The sequence below is a fragment of the Onychostruthus taczanowskii genome, unplaced genomic scaffold (assembly GCF_017590055.1).
Source record: "Onychostruthus taczanowskii isolate IOZ18803 unplaced genomic scaffold, ASM1759005v1 scaffold62, whole genome shotgun sequence".
NCBI lineage: Eukaryota > Metazoa > Chordata > Aves > Passeriformes > Passeridae > Onychostruthus > Onychostruthus taczanowskii.
In genome coordinates this window covers 3,911,606-3,925,705 of record NW_024503901.1, presented here as the reverse complement: position 1 = coordinate 3,925,705, position 14,100 = coordinate 3,911,606, and positions in this window count along the sequence as shown.

The window sequence follows — 14,100 nt, the reverse complement described above, 5'->3', positions numbered from 1 at the left end:
TGAGTATCAGCACACACTTTTTTACTGTAAGGGTGACTGAGCCCTGGCTCAGGTTGCTCAGGAGATTGTGGAATCTCTAACTCTGGAGATATTTAAGTCATCTGGACTTGGTCCTGGACATCCAGCTGTATGTGGTCCTGCTTATCAAAGGAGTGGACCAGGTGATCTGCAGAGGTCCCATTCCAAACATCAGCTTTTCTGTCATTCTCTGGTAGTGTAATCTTCAATGTCAAAAAAAAAAAAATCTTTGAAAAGAAAGAAAATAAGACTTTCAAGGGAAGGATGATATGAAACTGGCTAAGAATGAAAAATAAAAATGCTGAGACAGAATAAGAAATTTGCCTACATTCAAATATTTAGTAAGAAAAGATATCTAAGGCTACATATTATCATAGGTCTTTAGCTTATCCTGTTTACCATACATTTTGCTATATGAGCCTGCTAAAATTCAGTTGTACATTTGCTTTTTCTCATAACTGAGAGTGCATGAAGACACTGCTTGGACTTCTGCATGATAATACGAACAAAACTCACATCAAATATGAAATACCTACCACATTTATGTTGCACTTCTGTCTTTGTGATTTCTATTAAACAGCCTGGAAAGCTTACCAAAGACACTAAGAGTGGATCCCCTCAAATATGTCTGAAATATGGCCACATCAGGTCTCTGTAGCAGTGAGATTTACCTACTGTCAGATGCAGCAGCTCTTTCAGAATCCCTTTTCCCCTTAATAACTTCATTCTCCGGTAAAGCCAAATTCTATTTCCTTCAGGGTTCTTTATTGCCTCATGAGGAAAAGTCCAAATAGTTCTTCACTCTATAGCATATAGTCTTCCTTTTTGGTCCACAGCTCTCAAGAAGCTCCTTAATTAAGGTTGTTCTTTAACTGCTTCTCAGACGGGATCTTCCTGTATTCAGTCCTGGATATAGGTAGGAATGTCTGAAGTCTCTAGCTGCATGATCTAAAATAACTTAGACACTCTTTTTCAGCTTCCCAGGTATCTTTTAAGTATTCATCCTCTGATACTATTCAAAGTCTTCCAGGACTTCATTCATGTATCAGTTCAGGAGACAGCCATAGTTCATAATATTGGCATGAGTTCATCTCACCAGAGTTCTCAGGCACTCTTTGAGATGGAACCTCAAAATAAAGACCTCCTTTATTTCAAGCAGTGTTGTAAGTGAAATATCTTGCTTGATCTGCATAACACCTGAAAGGCAAAACCCAGTTCTGTTACTTTTCCAAATAACAGTTTTCTTCATTTGCATCCAATTCACAAAATTTGCAATTAATTGATTTTAGATTACTTTAGTTGGACATTTAAAACCACATCACAAAGATTTGTGATGTTTCTGTCAGGTCACATTAACTTCAGACTTGGTAACTGGCTAAGTACTTAATGAAGTGTTTTCATACAGAAAATCATGGGCAAATTTTGGAAAGCTTGGATAAACCAATAGATGTCCAAATATTTAAATGTCGTTTGAACTTAATAAGTTGTGTTTCGTGACAACCTCATGGCATGAGTTTCTTTCAAATACTTCCAAACTGTGACAGTGCCAAAAATACATGAATGTTGTAATTTCTTAAAATATACTGACATATGCATATCTAATTCTTCAGCAAATGATGCCCTGTAACCATTCAAAACTGATGTTAAACAGATTTAATTGGTTTGATTTTGGAAAAGGCATTATGAATTGTGGGTCTAACTGTGCTTCCCATAATCTCACTTCTTTTTTACAAATGAAGTTCTTTTATAAAATACCAGGAATTTTACTGAACAATTGGCAACCAGTTATGCTAAAGCAAGCAAAATCCTATGAATGCTTCTTGAAGTCCCTAACACCTTTGCAACTTCAGAGTATTCATCAGCACAGAAGTAATGATTAAAGTCTTTTGTGAGATGAAAAGGAATGCCCAGAATCTTACATCTTCCAAATTTATCCAATTAATCTAGCTCACCTAATCAGTGTTTAAAGGCATAAATTATTATTACAAGATTCTTTTAATAGATCACAAACAGCCAATAAAAATGGGTTTTTCCTTCTCACACGTGTAGAAATAAATCATCTGCATAAAACAGAAATTGCCTGTGTTCTTTTTATGAAAATAACAGAACAGTTCAGACAATGTAGCCAAGGGTGGGACTACCAACAGTTATAAATAAAACATTAACAACGTCATTGTATTTCCCTTGACTTCCACACTTATATCTCTGGGGAAATAAAGGCCCTGTTACTTACTAACTTGAATTCCTGTCATTGTACTTTGGGAATCGGTTGCTTGAGATGAAAACCTACAACATATGCCTAAGGTTATCGTATCTGGGGACATTCACAAGCACTGATGTAGAGTTAAAATTTTTTTTTTTCTTTTTTTTTTCTTTTTTTTTTTTTTAAGAAAAGCACAGAGTTAGAGAGACTTGTAATAAATCAAGGTAACCAACAATCTATTTGATGGCAGAAATTGCAGTGGAAAAGTGAAACATTATCCACTCTTTTTTAAAATTAAAAAATAAACACAATGTGCTGTTATAACTGTTTTTTTTTTTTTTTTAAGTTTTCAGCCCATCTGAAGTGGTGATGTGTCAAGCTTTGCAAAAATACCTATTCATCATTTCCTTCCTGATATCTTTCCCTTCTTTCTACTACTACTCTGCTAAAGTGAACTAGTCACAGCAAAACCTTAAGCAAAATTTTTTCCTACTCTAGCATATGCCAGTGGGTAATTTTCTCTCAGGATTTATAGGAAAGGAGAAAGGGGAAGGGGAAGGGGAAGGGGATTGGGCTCAAGAACTGTTTAGATTTCATCATCATCTTCTAGGTCTGCATGAGAAGGGAAGGGAAGGGAAGGGAAGGGAAGGGAAGGGAAGGGAAGGGAAGGGAAAATTATTTGTCTTAGACAAATTCTACCCATTGAACTTCACTGGTGTGACCTATGTATGTAACTATTTCTAATTAAATCAGGTCAGGGTCTATTCTAACAAACAGATTGGCAGAGGCAGAACAGTGCATGAGCTCACATTTTCATACTTCTTAGTTTTATTGCAACATATGATGAAAGAGACATCTAAACCAAATGCATAATTGCTCTAAGTTTCCTTGCTTGTCAATAGATCGAAATCACAGTCCGCGTATGTTGATCATTTCCCATCAAATATATGAGTTCAGGGAAAAATAAACTCCAAACAAAAATGACTCAATTAAGTTCATACATTAGTTGGAACTAAACCAGTTCAAATCTTGACACTCACATTTATCAAGTATATGAGAATATGAAGCTCTCAGGTCAAAACCTGTATTCGATTCCTATTTGTGCATGTTCAACAAGGCCTAGGCCATCAAATTCAGTCAACTTATTTTTTTGCACAGAAATTGTTTTTCGAGTTTCAGATAGTCTCAAAAAATTTAATAATCCTGATGATTCATATGAAAAATTTCCATTTATCAGAAAACATAGTTTTTCATTTTTAAGTGCAAAAAAGTTAGAACTTGAAAGTCTTTTCAGTAATGTAGGGTATCCTGTGTCCTTTGCTCATGACATATTTATTACACCTGGATTTTGTCCAGACAAATAAATGACTGATGTGAATTTATTTATTTTCGTATCACTGCTATTAAGATAATTGAATTCACAAAATATATTTATTATTAATGACCCTGTCTGTCCCTCCAGAAGACCAATGGGAGTGCTATTATTGATTTCCCAAAGAGAAGGATTAGGTTAAAAACATCCGAATCAATGCCAAGGAAAAGTTTGTTTTGGTCTGAGCTTATGGCTAATTCCTTAAGCCAAAAATAGAGATAAAGGAAATGTTTAATCCTGATCATTAATATTAACCCATTTTAATCAAAGTATATGTTACTCTAACTGTGATTTTAGAAATAGAAACTGTATGGATTATGCACCCACCATTGTATAGAAAAGGTGATCCAAATTTACTGGTGGCTTAAGTGGTGACTAATGTTACATGTGGAGAAATAATTGGTTAGGAAACAGATGTTAAGATGAGGAATGAATGATAGAAAAGACAACATGACATCATTTGTCCTTGAGTGTATCTAAAATTTATGCGACAAGACACAAACAAATTTAAGAAATCCCAGTAAACTCAATAAACAGATGTAGGAAACACCTTTTATTTTTAACTTATTTATCCTATCCTAAACATTCTTTGAGCTAAAACTCAGACACTAAGTTTCACCTTATTTAGTTTTAAACAACTAAAAGATTGAAAATTAAATCTGAATTAATCACTATACTCTCACCAGACCCAAAGGAGAGAGAATAATAGATTACCCAGAAGACAAATCCTCTGAGCAATCTTATACCCATAAGTCCAGATGCAATTAATCACCTCCAGAGACAATTGATTTTATTCTTGCAAAGAAATCTTACAAAAGCTGCTTCAGGTTTAGCATCTATCACACAGATGCCTACCTTGGAAATTACTTTAATGCAGAGTACAGCCTCCAGCACACTTATTGTGGGTAAACAAGGAGATCAGGAAAAATAGAGTTCCATTTATCCAGAAAACTTCTGCTCTGCCATTGTCTAGTCATTGATGAAGGTTTTATTTTCCTCCTACTCTTGGAGAATTAACACAGTGCTGTTTAGACATACTATGGCCAAGCTGCAGAGACTCATTAGACTACTTAGGTCTCCACCTAGCTTTTTTTTCCCTGTTCCACAGCTGCAATTCCCTTACAGTTCAGACTGCAATGCTCCATTGTTTTGCCAGATGACCCTTTTCCATCAGCTGCTCATCTTCTCTGCTCTCTGCATTACAAGTGGATCCTGCTCTGACTCTGTGAGAGCTTTCTCTGCTTACATTGGGGCAGTGACTAACGAGCTGTATGTCATTCCTTGCTGGCAGAAGGCAACTCCAGGGTCCACTGTAACTCTGTCTTCAAGGCTTCCCTGGAAATTGCAGGATATGTCTGTAAATAGGATTAGCCAGGCACGCAGGCATGCTGCAATTTACTTGCACACATCTCACCCTCTTCTCCACAATGCATCCCAATCCATAACCACCAAAAACAAAAGTGGCTGTGTCCAGATTCTTTACTGGAACAATCTGAATCATGCATCATCCCACCCAGGCATTATCTGGTTGTCCAGCTGGCACAGTCATAATCACACTGCTATGTTGGGGTTCTCTCAGGAGTGGCGAATTTAACTCACCCATCCATCAGCTAATTAGAAATATGTGAAATTACACTTTCTTGTTTCCCAAAACTTGCTGTTGAACAGTAACATTTAGGCCCATAATTGTTCATGGTGTTCAATGGGCTGGCAATAAGTAAGACATTAAGCCATCAGAAATGATGGTTGGTGTACACTCTTAGGAACATTCATCAAGATCCAGGGGAATGGCTTGAAGTTGTGTCAAGGGAGGTTTAGGTTGGATGTTAGAAAAAGTTTCTTTACCCAGAGGGTGTTTGGGCACTGGAACAGGCTTTCCTGACCACCTGGAAGTGGTCACAACACCAAACCTGACAGAGTTCAAGAAGCATTTGGATAATGTTCTCAGGCACATGCTGGGACTCTTGGGAATGGTCCTGTGCAGGACCAGAAGTTGGACTCAATGATACTCATGGGTCCCTTCCAGCTCAGCATATTCCATGATTCTGTGATTACTCAGCTGCTGATATGTGGTAGGAACCACTGATTACACATTTAGAGCTAACATGAAGAATTAGGGAAGGAATCTGACTCCCTGGCTGTTCCCTTCCCTTTCATTCCAGATGCAAGAAATATATATATCCATTTCATCTTTCACCTATTGAGCCTGCTGGGGTTTAAAATATGAAAAGGGGCAAAAGGTTCACTTAAAATAGCAGCTGAAAAAGGAATGATGAGAAAATAGTGGAGCATATATTTTATTAATATTGAGGGCAAGAAGAGAGATACATTGGTAGGCTCATTATTGGCCTGAAGCATTACAGTGCTAACTAACCCCAACTGCCTTATGCCATCAACAAGCAGCAGTAAATCTGCCTATTTGCATTATCAGTACATAAAAAGAATTCAAATTTAGTAGGAATTAATTTTAACATTTGTTCTGATAAGTATTTTAACATTTAATATTTTAACATTTTAAATAAGGATAATATTTTAACATTTGTACTGATAAGACACTTTTGGCAAATTGGATGTTACTACAAAAGTTATCAAAAGCAGAGAGAATTACAGCTGCATTCTTAAATGTTATGGCATCTTATTTTTGCCCCAATTCTCATGGCTTTTTGCTCTTTGCATCTGGACTTCTGGCATAACACAGTTTTTTACGAAAGAAATGCTTTCAGTCAAGTGATCCAAAGAAAGGTTTGCATCAATCTAAATGCACAGCAATCATTTCTGAAGGATTAATTTGTATTTAACCAGGAAATTCACTCTAAAATAAAGTGTCTTCTTTGAAGAGCATTCTGTGTTTAAAGATAGACAAAGGAATTATGCTCATTCACGTCATAAGAGTAGGTGGGCAAGGAATCTGTATGAGAACATGGGCTAATGGGTTATCATTCTTTTATATTTAACCTAAAAATACAACTTTGGTACTTTATTTTTAACATAATAGAAGTTAGCTCGTTCTGCTGACTATGAACAGAAATAGGGGAAATAGCCAAGATATATTGAAATCCTCTTTGACATTTTGCCCAAATTAGAATGACCCTTTTGGAAGATGCAATACTTGCACTTGCTTTTTTTCAGTCAATTTTCCTCCTTAACAGCTGGCCAGAAAAAGAAATTGTGAAGAACCAAGTACAAGATAGTTATTGCACAATTTCACTCCTGACTAAAAACAAAACAAACAAAAAAAAAAAAAAAAAAAAAAAAAAAGAAAGTAGACATGGACATAGACTGAGTTCTAGAAGGTTAAAGTTTTTTTTAAAAGTGCCCAGGGCTGCATGTGCTAAGCCAAACTGATTGCACATGCCAGCTAACATAAGGTAACATAGTACTGTGAATTTCTGTTCAGTTACTTTACACTTTTTACATGGCCCCATTCTAGAGGACAATTGTACACGAATATCAGCCACACCAGAAAAGAGGAACATAGGCCATGGGAGTAAAATTATTTTATACATTGTGCAGATTAGTGAGCACAGGAAGACAAAGATGTGCAAGAGTAGGATTTCTGGGTCACCAGGAGACTGGCATGGTGGAGAATGAGAAATGAACAGTAAGGACTTGGAATGGTGAGAATGATGCAGAAGAATCTTGGAAAACACAATATTTACTTGTCATTTTCAAGAAGCTGAATATTTATTTATTTTAAGGACATCATCATTACCTGCAGGTGAAAAACCCTAAAGAATTTATTCCTAGGTTAAAAAGAGCCTTTAGCAAGATAGATTCATGTGGACCACAGCTAAGTTTGCAATAGGCTTTCTAAGAACTCCTCATCTGTTTGAATAGTCTTCCTGAAACCCGAAGCTGAAATTTCAGCACAGAATTAAACACATTTTATTCTGCCCAACTACTACAGAATTTCAACTTATTCAGTTACAGTAAAAAAAGACTATAAATACATATCTTGGAAAATACTGGCATTATGAAGGAGAGGCGGTATCAGCTTCTGCAGACAGAATGGGAGCAAGATCAAGTTGCCAGAGGTAAAAAATGAAGCAGTAAAAAAAAAAAAGTTAGCCAATTTCACCTATGAAGAAAGTTAGGATAATAGCAATAATATTTGAATATCAGTTTTGTCAGAACAGATATCTGAGTCATGCTGTTTGGCTGAGGATCTGTAACATGAAGGTCTCTTAGGATAATACATTCATGTCATCTTCAGAAGCTTTGAAGCAGGAGAGCTGGAGAAGAAATCAGGGGGTTGCCTTGAGAAGAAATAGGATTCTGTGGCTGTGTCCTCCAGTAAAGTTCAAGTTCTTCTGTGGGAAGATTTCAACAGATGTGGTCAAGGTTTCAGAGAGTATATCAGGTATAACAGGAAGAGATATGCCAGCAGCAGAATCTCAATGGCAGGGTGATAAAAATATAATAATAATTTGAAAAAAAAAAAAAGTAATCAAAAAACAATAACAAAAAGATCAGGGAAAAGTGAAGAAAGTAGCTGTGGAGAAGAGTAAACAATGGAACAGAGATAGAGCTGGACCTTGAAGACTACATTTGTACCCCATGAGAACTAGGGGAAAATGAAGTGTGCACTGATATTCTGCCATAACAGGGTATTTACTTAAAAAAAATTAATGGCAGAAAGTGTCCAGTTTAAAAAAGTGATTGAAAGAGTTTAAGGAGTTAATTTCTGAATGACAGAGGGGAATATGATTTCATTGGCCTGGAAACTAAAAAGAAAGAGATACAAGTACACTTCTCTAGCAAAACAGAGTAAGAAGGGTCATGAAGGGGAGGTCACAGCAAAATGGTACCTCAAGGTCAAGGATGGGAGAGAGCTAAAAACAGGTTAGGGAGAACATTTCTCTGGAGAAATCAAAATGTATTTTTGAGCAGGAAGTAGCTTTGGAGGGTTCCTCTTGAAGCAAGGATACTCCATTTCCTGGAGATAAAAAATAGATTCCTGTTAGGAGCAAAGAAGTCCACTTCAGGGAATGGTGGCTTGGTCCAAGAGCAAATACATGACCGGGCTTCTAGAGCATCTACAAAATGTTATTGTAGATCTGTGAACTCAGAAACAAGCAAGATAATGCTCTATTGAGGGCTGCAAGGGGATTGACTGGACCAAATGCACACTTGTGCCAGCTGGGTACCAGAGTTCTGGGCTCCTCAGTCCAAAAGAGATATAGTGTGGCTGGGAAGACAGCAGCAAAGAGACACAAAGATGACTTTCACAAGTCCTTTCCTGCCTCAACCCTTATGTGATTCTGGTGGTAGTGTCTGTGGCTACCAAACCTGCTGAACTGAAGGACCAAAGACAGCAGGAGAAAATGTCACACAGAACCACAGTGATTTAGAAATCAAAATGGATTCCAGAAAAACAGAGCAAAACAACTCCAATGCACATGGGAGAAAAAAAGGACAGCAAACTAAGAGAAGAGTTCATCATGTAGCAACAGAGTGTTCTGTCTTTTATGGGGGACCTAGAGGTTGCAAGTCAATACCTGTAGGGGTTATGTTAGATTATTTTAATGGTGACCATAAACCTAAATAAAAGCACCCTCTTAGGTCTTTCAGCCCAGACTCCTCAGACTGTTAAAATAATGTGAGACATTTTTGTAAGAGAAGGAAAGTTTTTGAACCCAGAAAATCTTGGTACGATCAATAAAAACTCAGATGCTGAAGCTTCTTCCAGAGGCCACCTTCTACAAATAAAACAGCATCTGAAGACAGAATTCCTGTATTGCCTTGGCTGACAGTGTACAATCTCCTAGCACTAAATATAGATCTATGTAAAACTGGATATTAACAGTTTGAGTCTTTACCATAGTGTCTTCTCCTACCAAGGAGAAGACACTACCCCATTACAGCATTTTGAAATGCTAGAAGCTAGATTTTGTTCCAAAATTGCACAAGGTAACAATAATACATGCCTGTTTTCAATGTATTAAAGGCTGTGTTTGTTCATGTCTTGAGAAGACATGCATCTGTAGTAAATACAGAATGTCTACATAAAATACAAATCCTTCACAAAACACTTTGGAAAATGTAGTTAAAGCAGCCATGTCATCAAGCAGCTGCACTGATTTGAAGGAGTGTGGTTTCAGTTCATTAGATCTGGGCCTCCCAAACACCTCCTGCCAAAAATGTGGTTTCCAGTAGAACCAGCAGCATTAGGAGCTTCCAAAAGATAATAGCCAGTGTCAGTCTTTGCTGACCTGCAGAAGACAGTGCTCTGATGCTCTCTGAATTGAGAGCTGATGAGCTACAAAGATATTTCCATGGCCAACACCCAAAACTGAGAAAATGTCCAAGCACTATTTTCATTCTCAATCCAGCATTTGTTTGAAATAAAAGTGAAGAACTTATTCAAAAGTCTGATCAGTAAGGACCTACTTACACACATGAGATCTTTTTACATCCTGTAAGAGAAAATCTTAGAGCCCAAGGTCATGACAGAAATTGTAGAAAGACTTTTCAAGATCTCTGAGCATTTGAGTAGCTTCCAGTCAACCACATAAACATGACTTCTACCTCTTGGATATATAGCATGCAAACATTATCTCTTGCTTATTTCCCTGAGTCTGTCAGGGCAGTTTGGTAAAAGTTGCAGAGTCATGGAATCACTCAGGTTGGAAAAGACCCTTAAGATCATTAAGTCCCCTCAAGGGAAGAGCCCTCCCCTTAGAAATGGAAGTGTCTCCCTCTCCAATGCAAACAGAGGATGCCAGGGACTATTTTAGTTGTTAGAAAGTGCAAGTTACTGCCTGGAAGGAGCCCCAGTGCCTTTTGGCAAGAACCAGCTTTCATCATCACTTAGGCCTGACTGACAGCAATAGATTTGATTTTGTAGCTAGGTGGAACCATCCTGTGCAGAGCCAAGCATGAAGTAAACAAGAAGCCTGTGGACAGCCATTTCTCTGGCACATGAAATCTGTCTTTTAATTCACAGCATGGATTTCCTTGTTCTGAGGATTCCTAACTGAGCTATTTTATTGGTGTGCAGCTTATCAGTACATTCTAAAGCCAGAATGTGGTGGTAGATTTTGTCTATCCAGATGAACACAGCGTTTGTATTACATGGCCACGCTTGCAGAAAAGCATGGATGCGTGAATAACAGCACTTCTTGCTGAAGTCAGGCATTTTGTCTGGAAATGAATTTAATCCAGACTTGAAAAGCTTGCCTGGAGTAATCTCTGTGTACAGCATAAACAATGTATGGCCAGTTATCACCTCTCTTGTATAAATGCATACATACATTACACAGCAGCTGAAACATGTACTTTTTTTAAGCAACTAATCTTACCTAGGCTTCCTGGGCAATTCTGATCCAAATTATATTACAGAATAGAATTAAAAAGTAAACTTTAATAGAATTAAGTAGAATTAAAAAGTAATTACTAGAATTAAAAAGTAAACTTGTCCGCCTTTATTCTATTGAAGTATCATAGGGGGGGAAAATCAAACAAACAAGACAAAAAGGTTTTAATCATTTCCATAAAATTCAGAAACGCTCTTCTTTTCAAACCTGTAGCCACTTCCCCAAACCAATTTTAATAACTTTTCCCTTAATAGACAATGATTCAGTGTGTTTTACACATCAGTTTAATTACATGCTGCTGTATCAGTTTCAGAACTGTAATTTACCTTGTGATTTCCTTTGCTGCTGCTGAATAGGAAGAATGAGGGGAATAAATTTAATAAGTGGCATATTGGTTTTAATTTTAGAGTTAGATGGGAAGAAAAATTTCAGTTATCAACCAGTCTGACTTAAAGGCTTGAACTTAATTCCATTTAAAAAATCCCCAAACTCTTATTAAAAAGTCTATAAAAATGTCTGAAAACAGATGTTTTCTTCTGAGTACAAATTTGATTGTCTTTCACTGTTTTGATCTTACAATCATATACAATGTAATCTACATTAAAACAGGTATCTGCATCCAAACTTCATGTTTCATTGGTGCTATCTACTGGTAAGGTTTTATTGTAACTTTTTATGATAAATTTTGTTTCATTGTTTCAAGACTTAAGTATTATGTCAATACACTGCAATTGACAGCCAACACTATTATTTATGGAAGTTGCTTAGCTTTGTAGAAAAAGACAAAGCATAGCTACACATCATACCAAAAAGAATTCCACATTTTTGCGTCAGTTTAGACTAAGAAAAAAAATGAGACATATAATGTCCTGTACATGAATATAGGCAGTTACAAAACTCCAGTATCTTAATATCTTAATTTCTCAAAGTACTTTTATTCTTTCAAAATTGCCATTGGTAATGTTTCTATAGTAACTTCTGTAACACAGAGGACTATTTTCTGACTTTAATTGAACTCATGCATCTAATGAGTGGCTCACACTGAGACAGCTATTCTTTCTATTCATCCCAGACTTGCCCCAGATAGTGGGCAAATTTCCACCAGACACAATAAAAAGAAAAGCAGTCCCAATGGGGCAGACTTCTGAGGCTGCTTTAGTTGCTGACCAACATAAACAGAAAGTTAATGGGATTTGCAAAAGTACCTGCAAACTCATAACAAATTTCTCATCGATTCAATAAAGTCTTATATGAATTAAAATATATAGTCCTGAAATATGTCTCTTTATTAATTAAAGGACTTTCTGATGCCATAATTGTGACTACTTCTCGTGATTTACATTACATGTAACATAATAGTCTTTAAAGTCTTCTGTTGTTAAAAATCATCCTGGTAATGGTTACAAGTTATTCAAACATTTTTTCTCTGTAAATGGTATTCTAAATTAGAAAAAAAAAGTCCAAAATTATCAGTCATTGATAGAAATGTTGCATCTGACTTATAACTAAAACAGTGACTGCTAATCCATATAATTGCTAATATCTATTGGGATGAAATGGAGTGGAAGTGCAGAATACAATAAAATGAGTAACAGTCAGTCTGGAGGATCCAGCTTTTCCTGCTTTGTACAAAAGCCAACTTTCCATAGGAAAAGGAGTATTTCTGCTACCCAGAAAAAACAAACAAACAAACAAACAAACAAAAAAGACCAAACACATTAGCAGCAGCTTACATAATTTTCTATAATGTATTCCATACAGTTCAGTAAGTAATTTCTTTCATAGCTTAATTAGCAGAGGCCACTTAAAGGGCATAAGTTTATTACATTTACAGATGTTTTCTCTCATTGCAGTCTAAATTAACCTTGGTAGTTGATCTTCATTCAAATTAGAGTTAATTTGCCAAGATACCTGATATGATCTTGTTATTAAATACAGTATTATCTTTATCCTCACATAAATTTATGTGAAAATGTGTTTTCCTTTAATTTTCATAATTAAAGCACACTTAATCCAGAGTATATGCTGGGTTTAACTCCTCAATATCTGAAAAAATATTAGAAACAAAAAAGGGTGGTAAATTTAGATAGTTGCAGCCAGAAGCCGCTTAGATGCTTTGTCATGTGGACTCATTTTGTGCAATATTAAAGATTAATGTGCTTCAGGTATCAGCAGTTGCCCAAAGTTCTGTATATACAAAGTTTGTATATAGTAACATCAAACATTTCAGAAATTAAATTGCTGTCACTAAAACTTCTGGAGCTGGAGTAAGTGGTGGCAATGGAGATGCCGCTAGTACCAAACATCTTATGAAGCTGTGATAATAAAAATTTTAGCAAACATATATCTCACTGTAGTTACGATATACTGCTTGATTGTCTGGATTAGCATAGAAGCCTTTGAGACTTATCTGGAACCTTGCAAGTAAAAAAGCATTTTGAGATTAAAGTTAATGCCGTGTTAACTGGCAAGAGTTTCTGAATCAATATTGCATTTAGTGAAACATTGTTCACTTATGGATTGTGGAATTGGAAATTGAGGAAACGTAAACCTGAAAACTGAAAAGACTGTTTAAATCCCCAGGGCTCAGAATATAATATTGAATTCGGTGTTCATGCTTTTATGTTTGGGAGAGGAATCAGCCATGGCTGATTTAAAAATGAATCATGTTGCACAACACAGTCTGGAAAAGTGTGAACTTAGAAAGGTCAGTCTTCCAGCTGGACTGCAATCAGCCTCCAGGTACCCTTGTTCAGTAAGGGTACCTGGAGGTACCAGGTTTAGAAGTGACTTTGATGGCTTTATTCCACAAATACTGTAATTTAAAATGCAGAAAAATCACTGTGACATAAATGAGGAAACTGATCAAGAATTATTGAATGGGAAAGGTTATTAATAGAGAAGTCTTTGAAACAAAGATGGAGATGCGAAAAGGAAGCTAAATGAGGACAAGAAAAGGCTGTCTGCTCCAGTAGCACAAGGGTGTGTTAGCAGGAGATGCTGGAAAGATTAGATAAATGAGATCACCAATTTTTGAAAAAAAGCATGTGGTTTCCATTGTTTTCCCATATGGGTTTGTCAATAATGCAGGTGAGCAGGTTGCTTCTGTAACAAAGCATGTATATATTCAAGATTTAGCATCCAGAATGATTTAATAAAACAGAATATCAGGGAGATGTACACAGAGATGC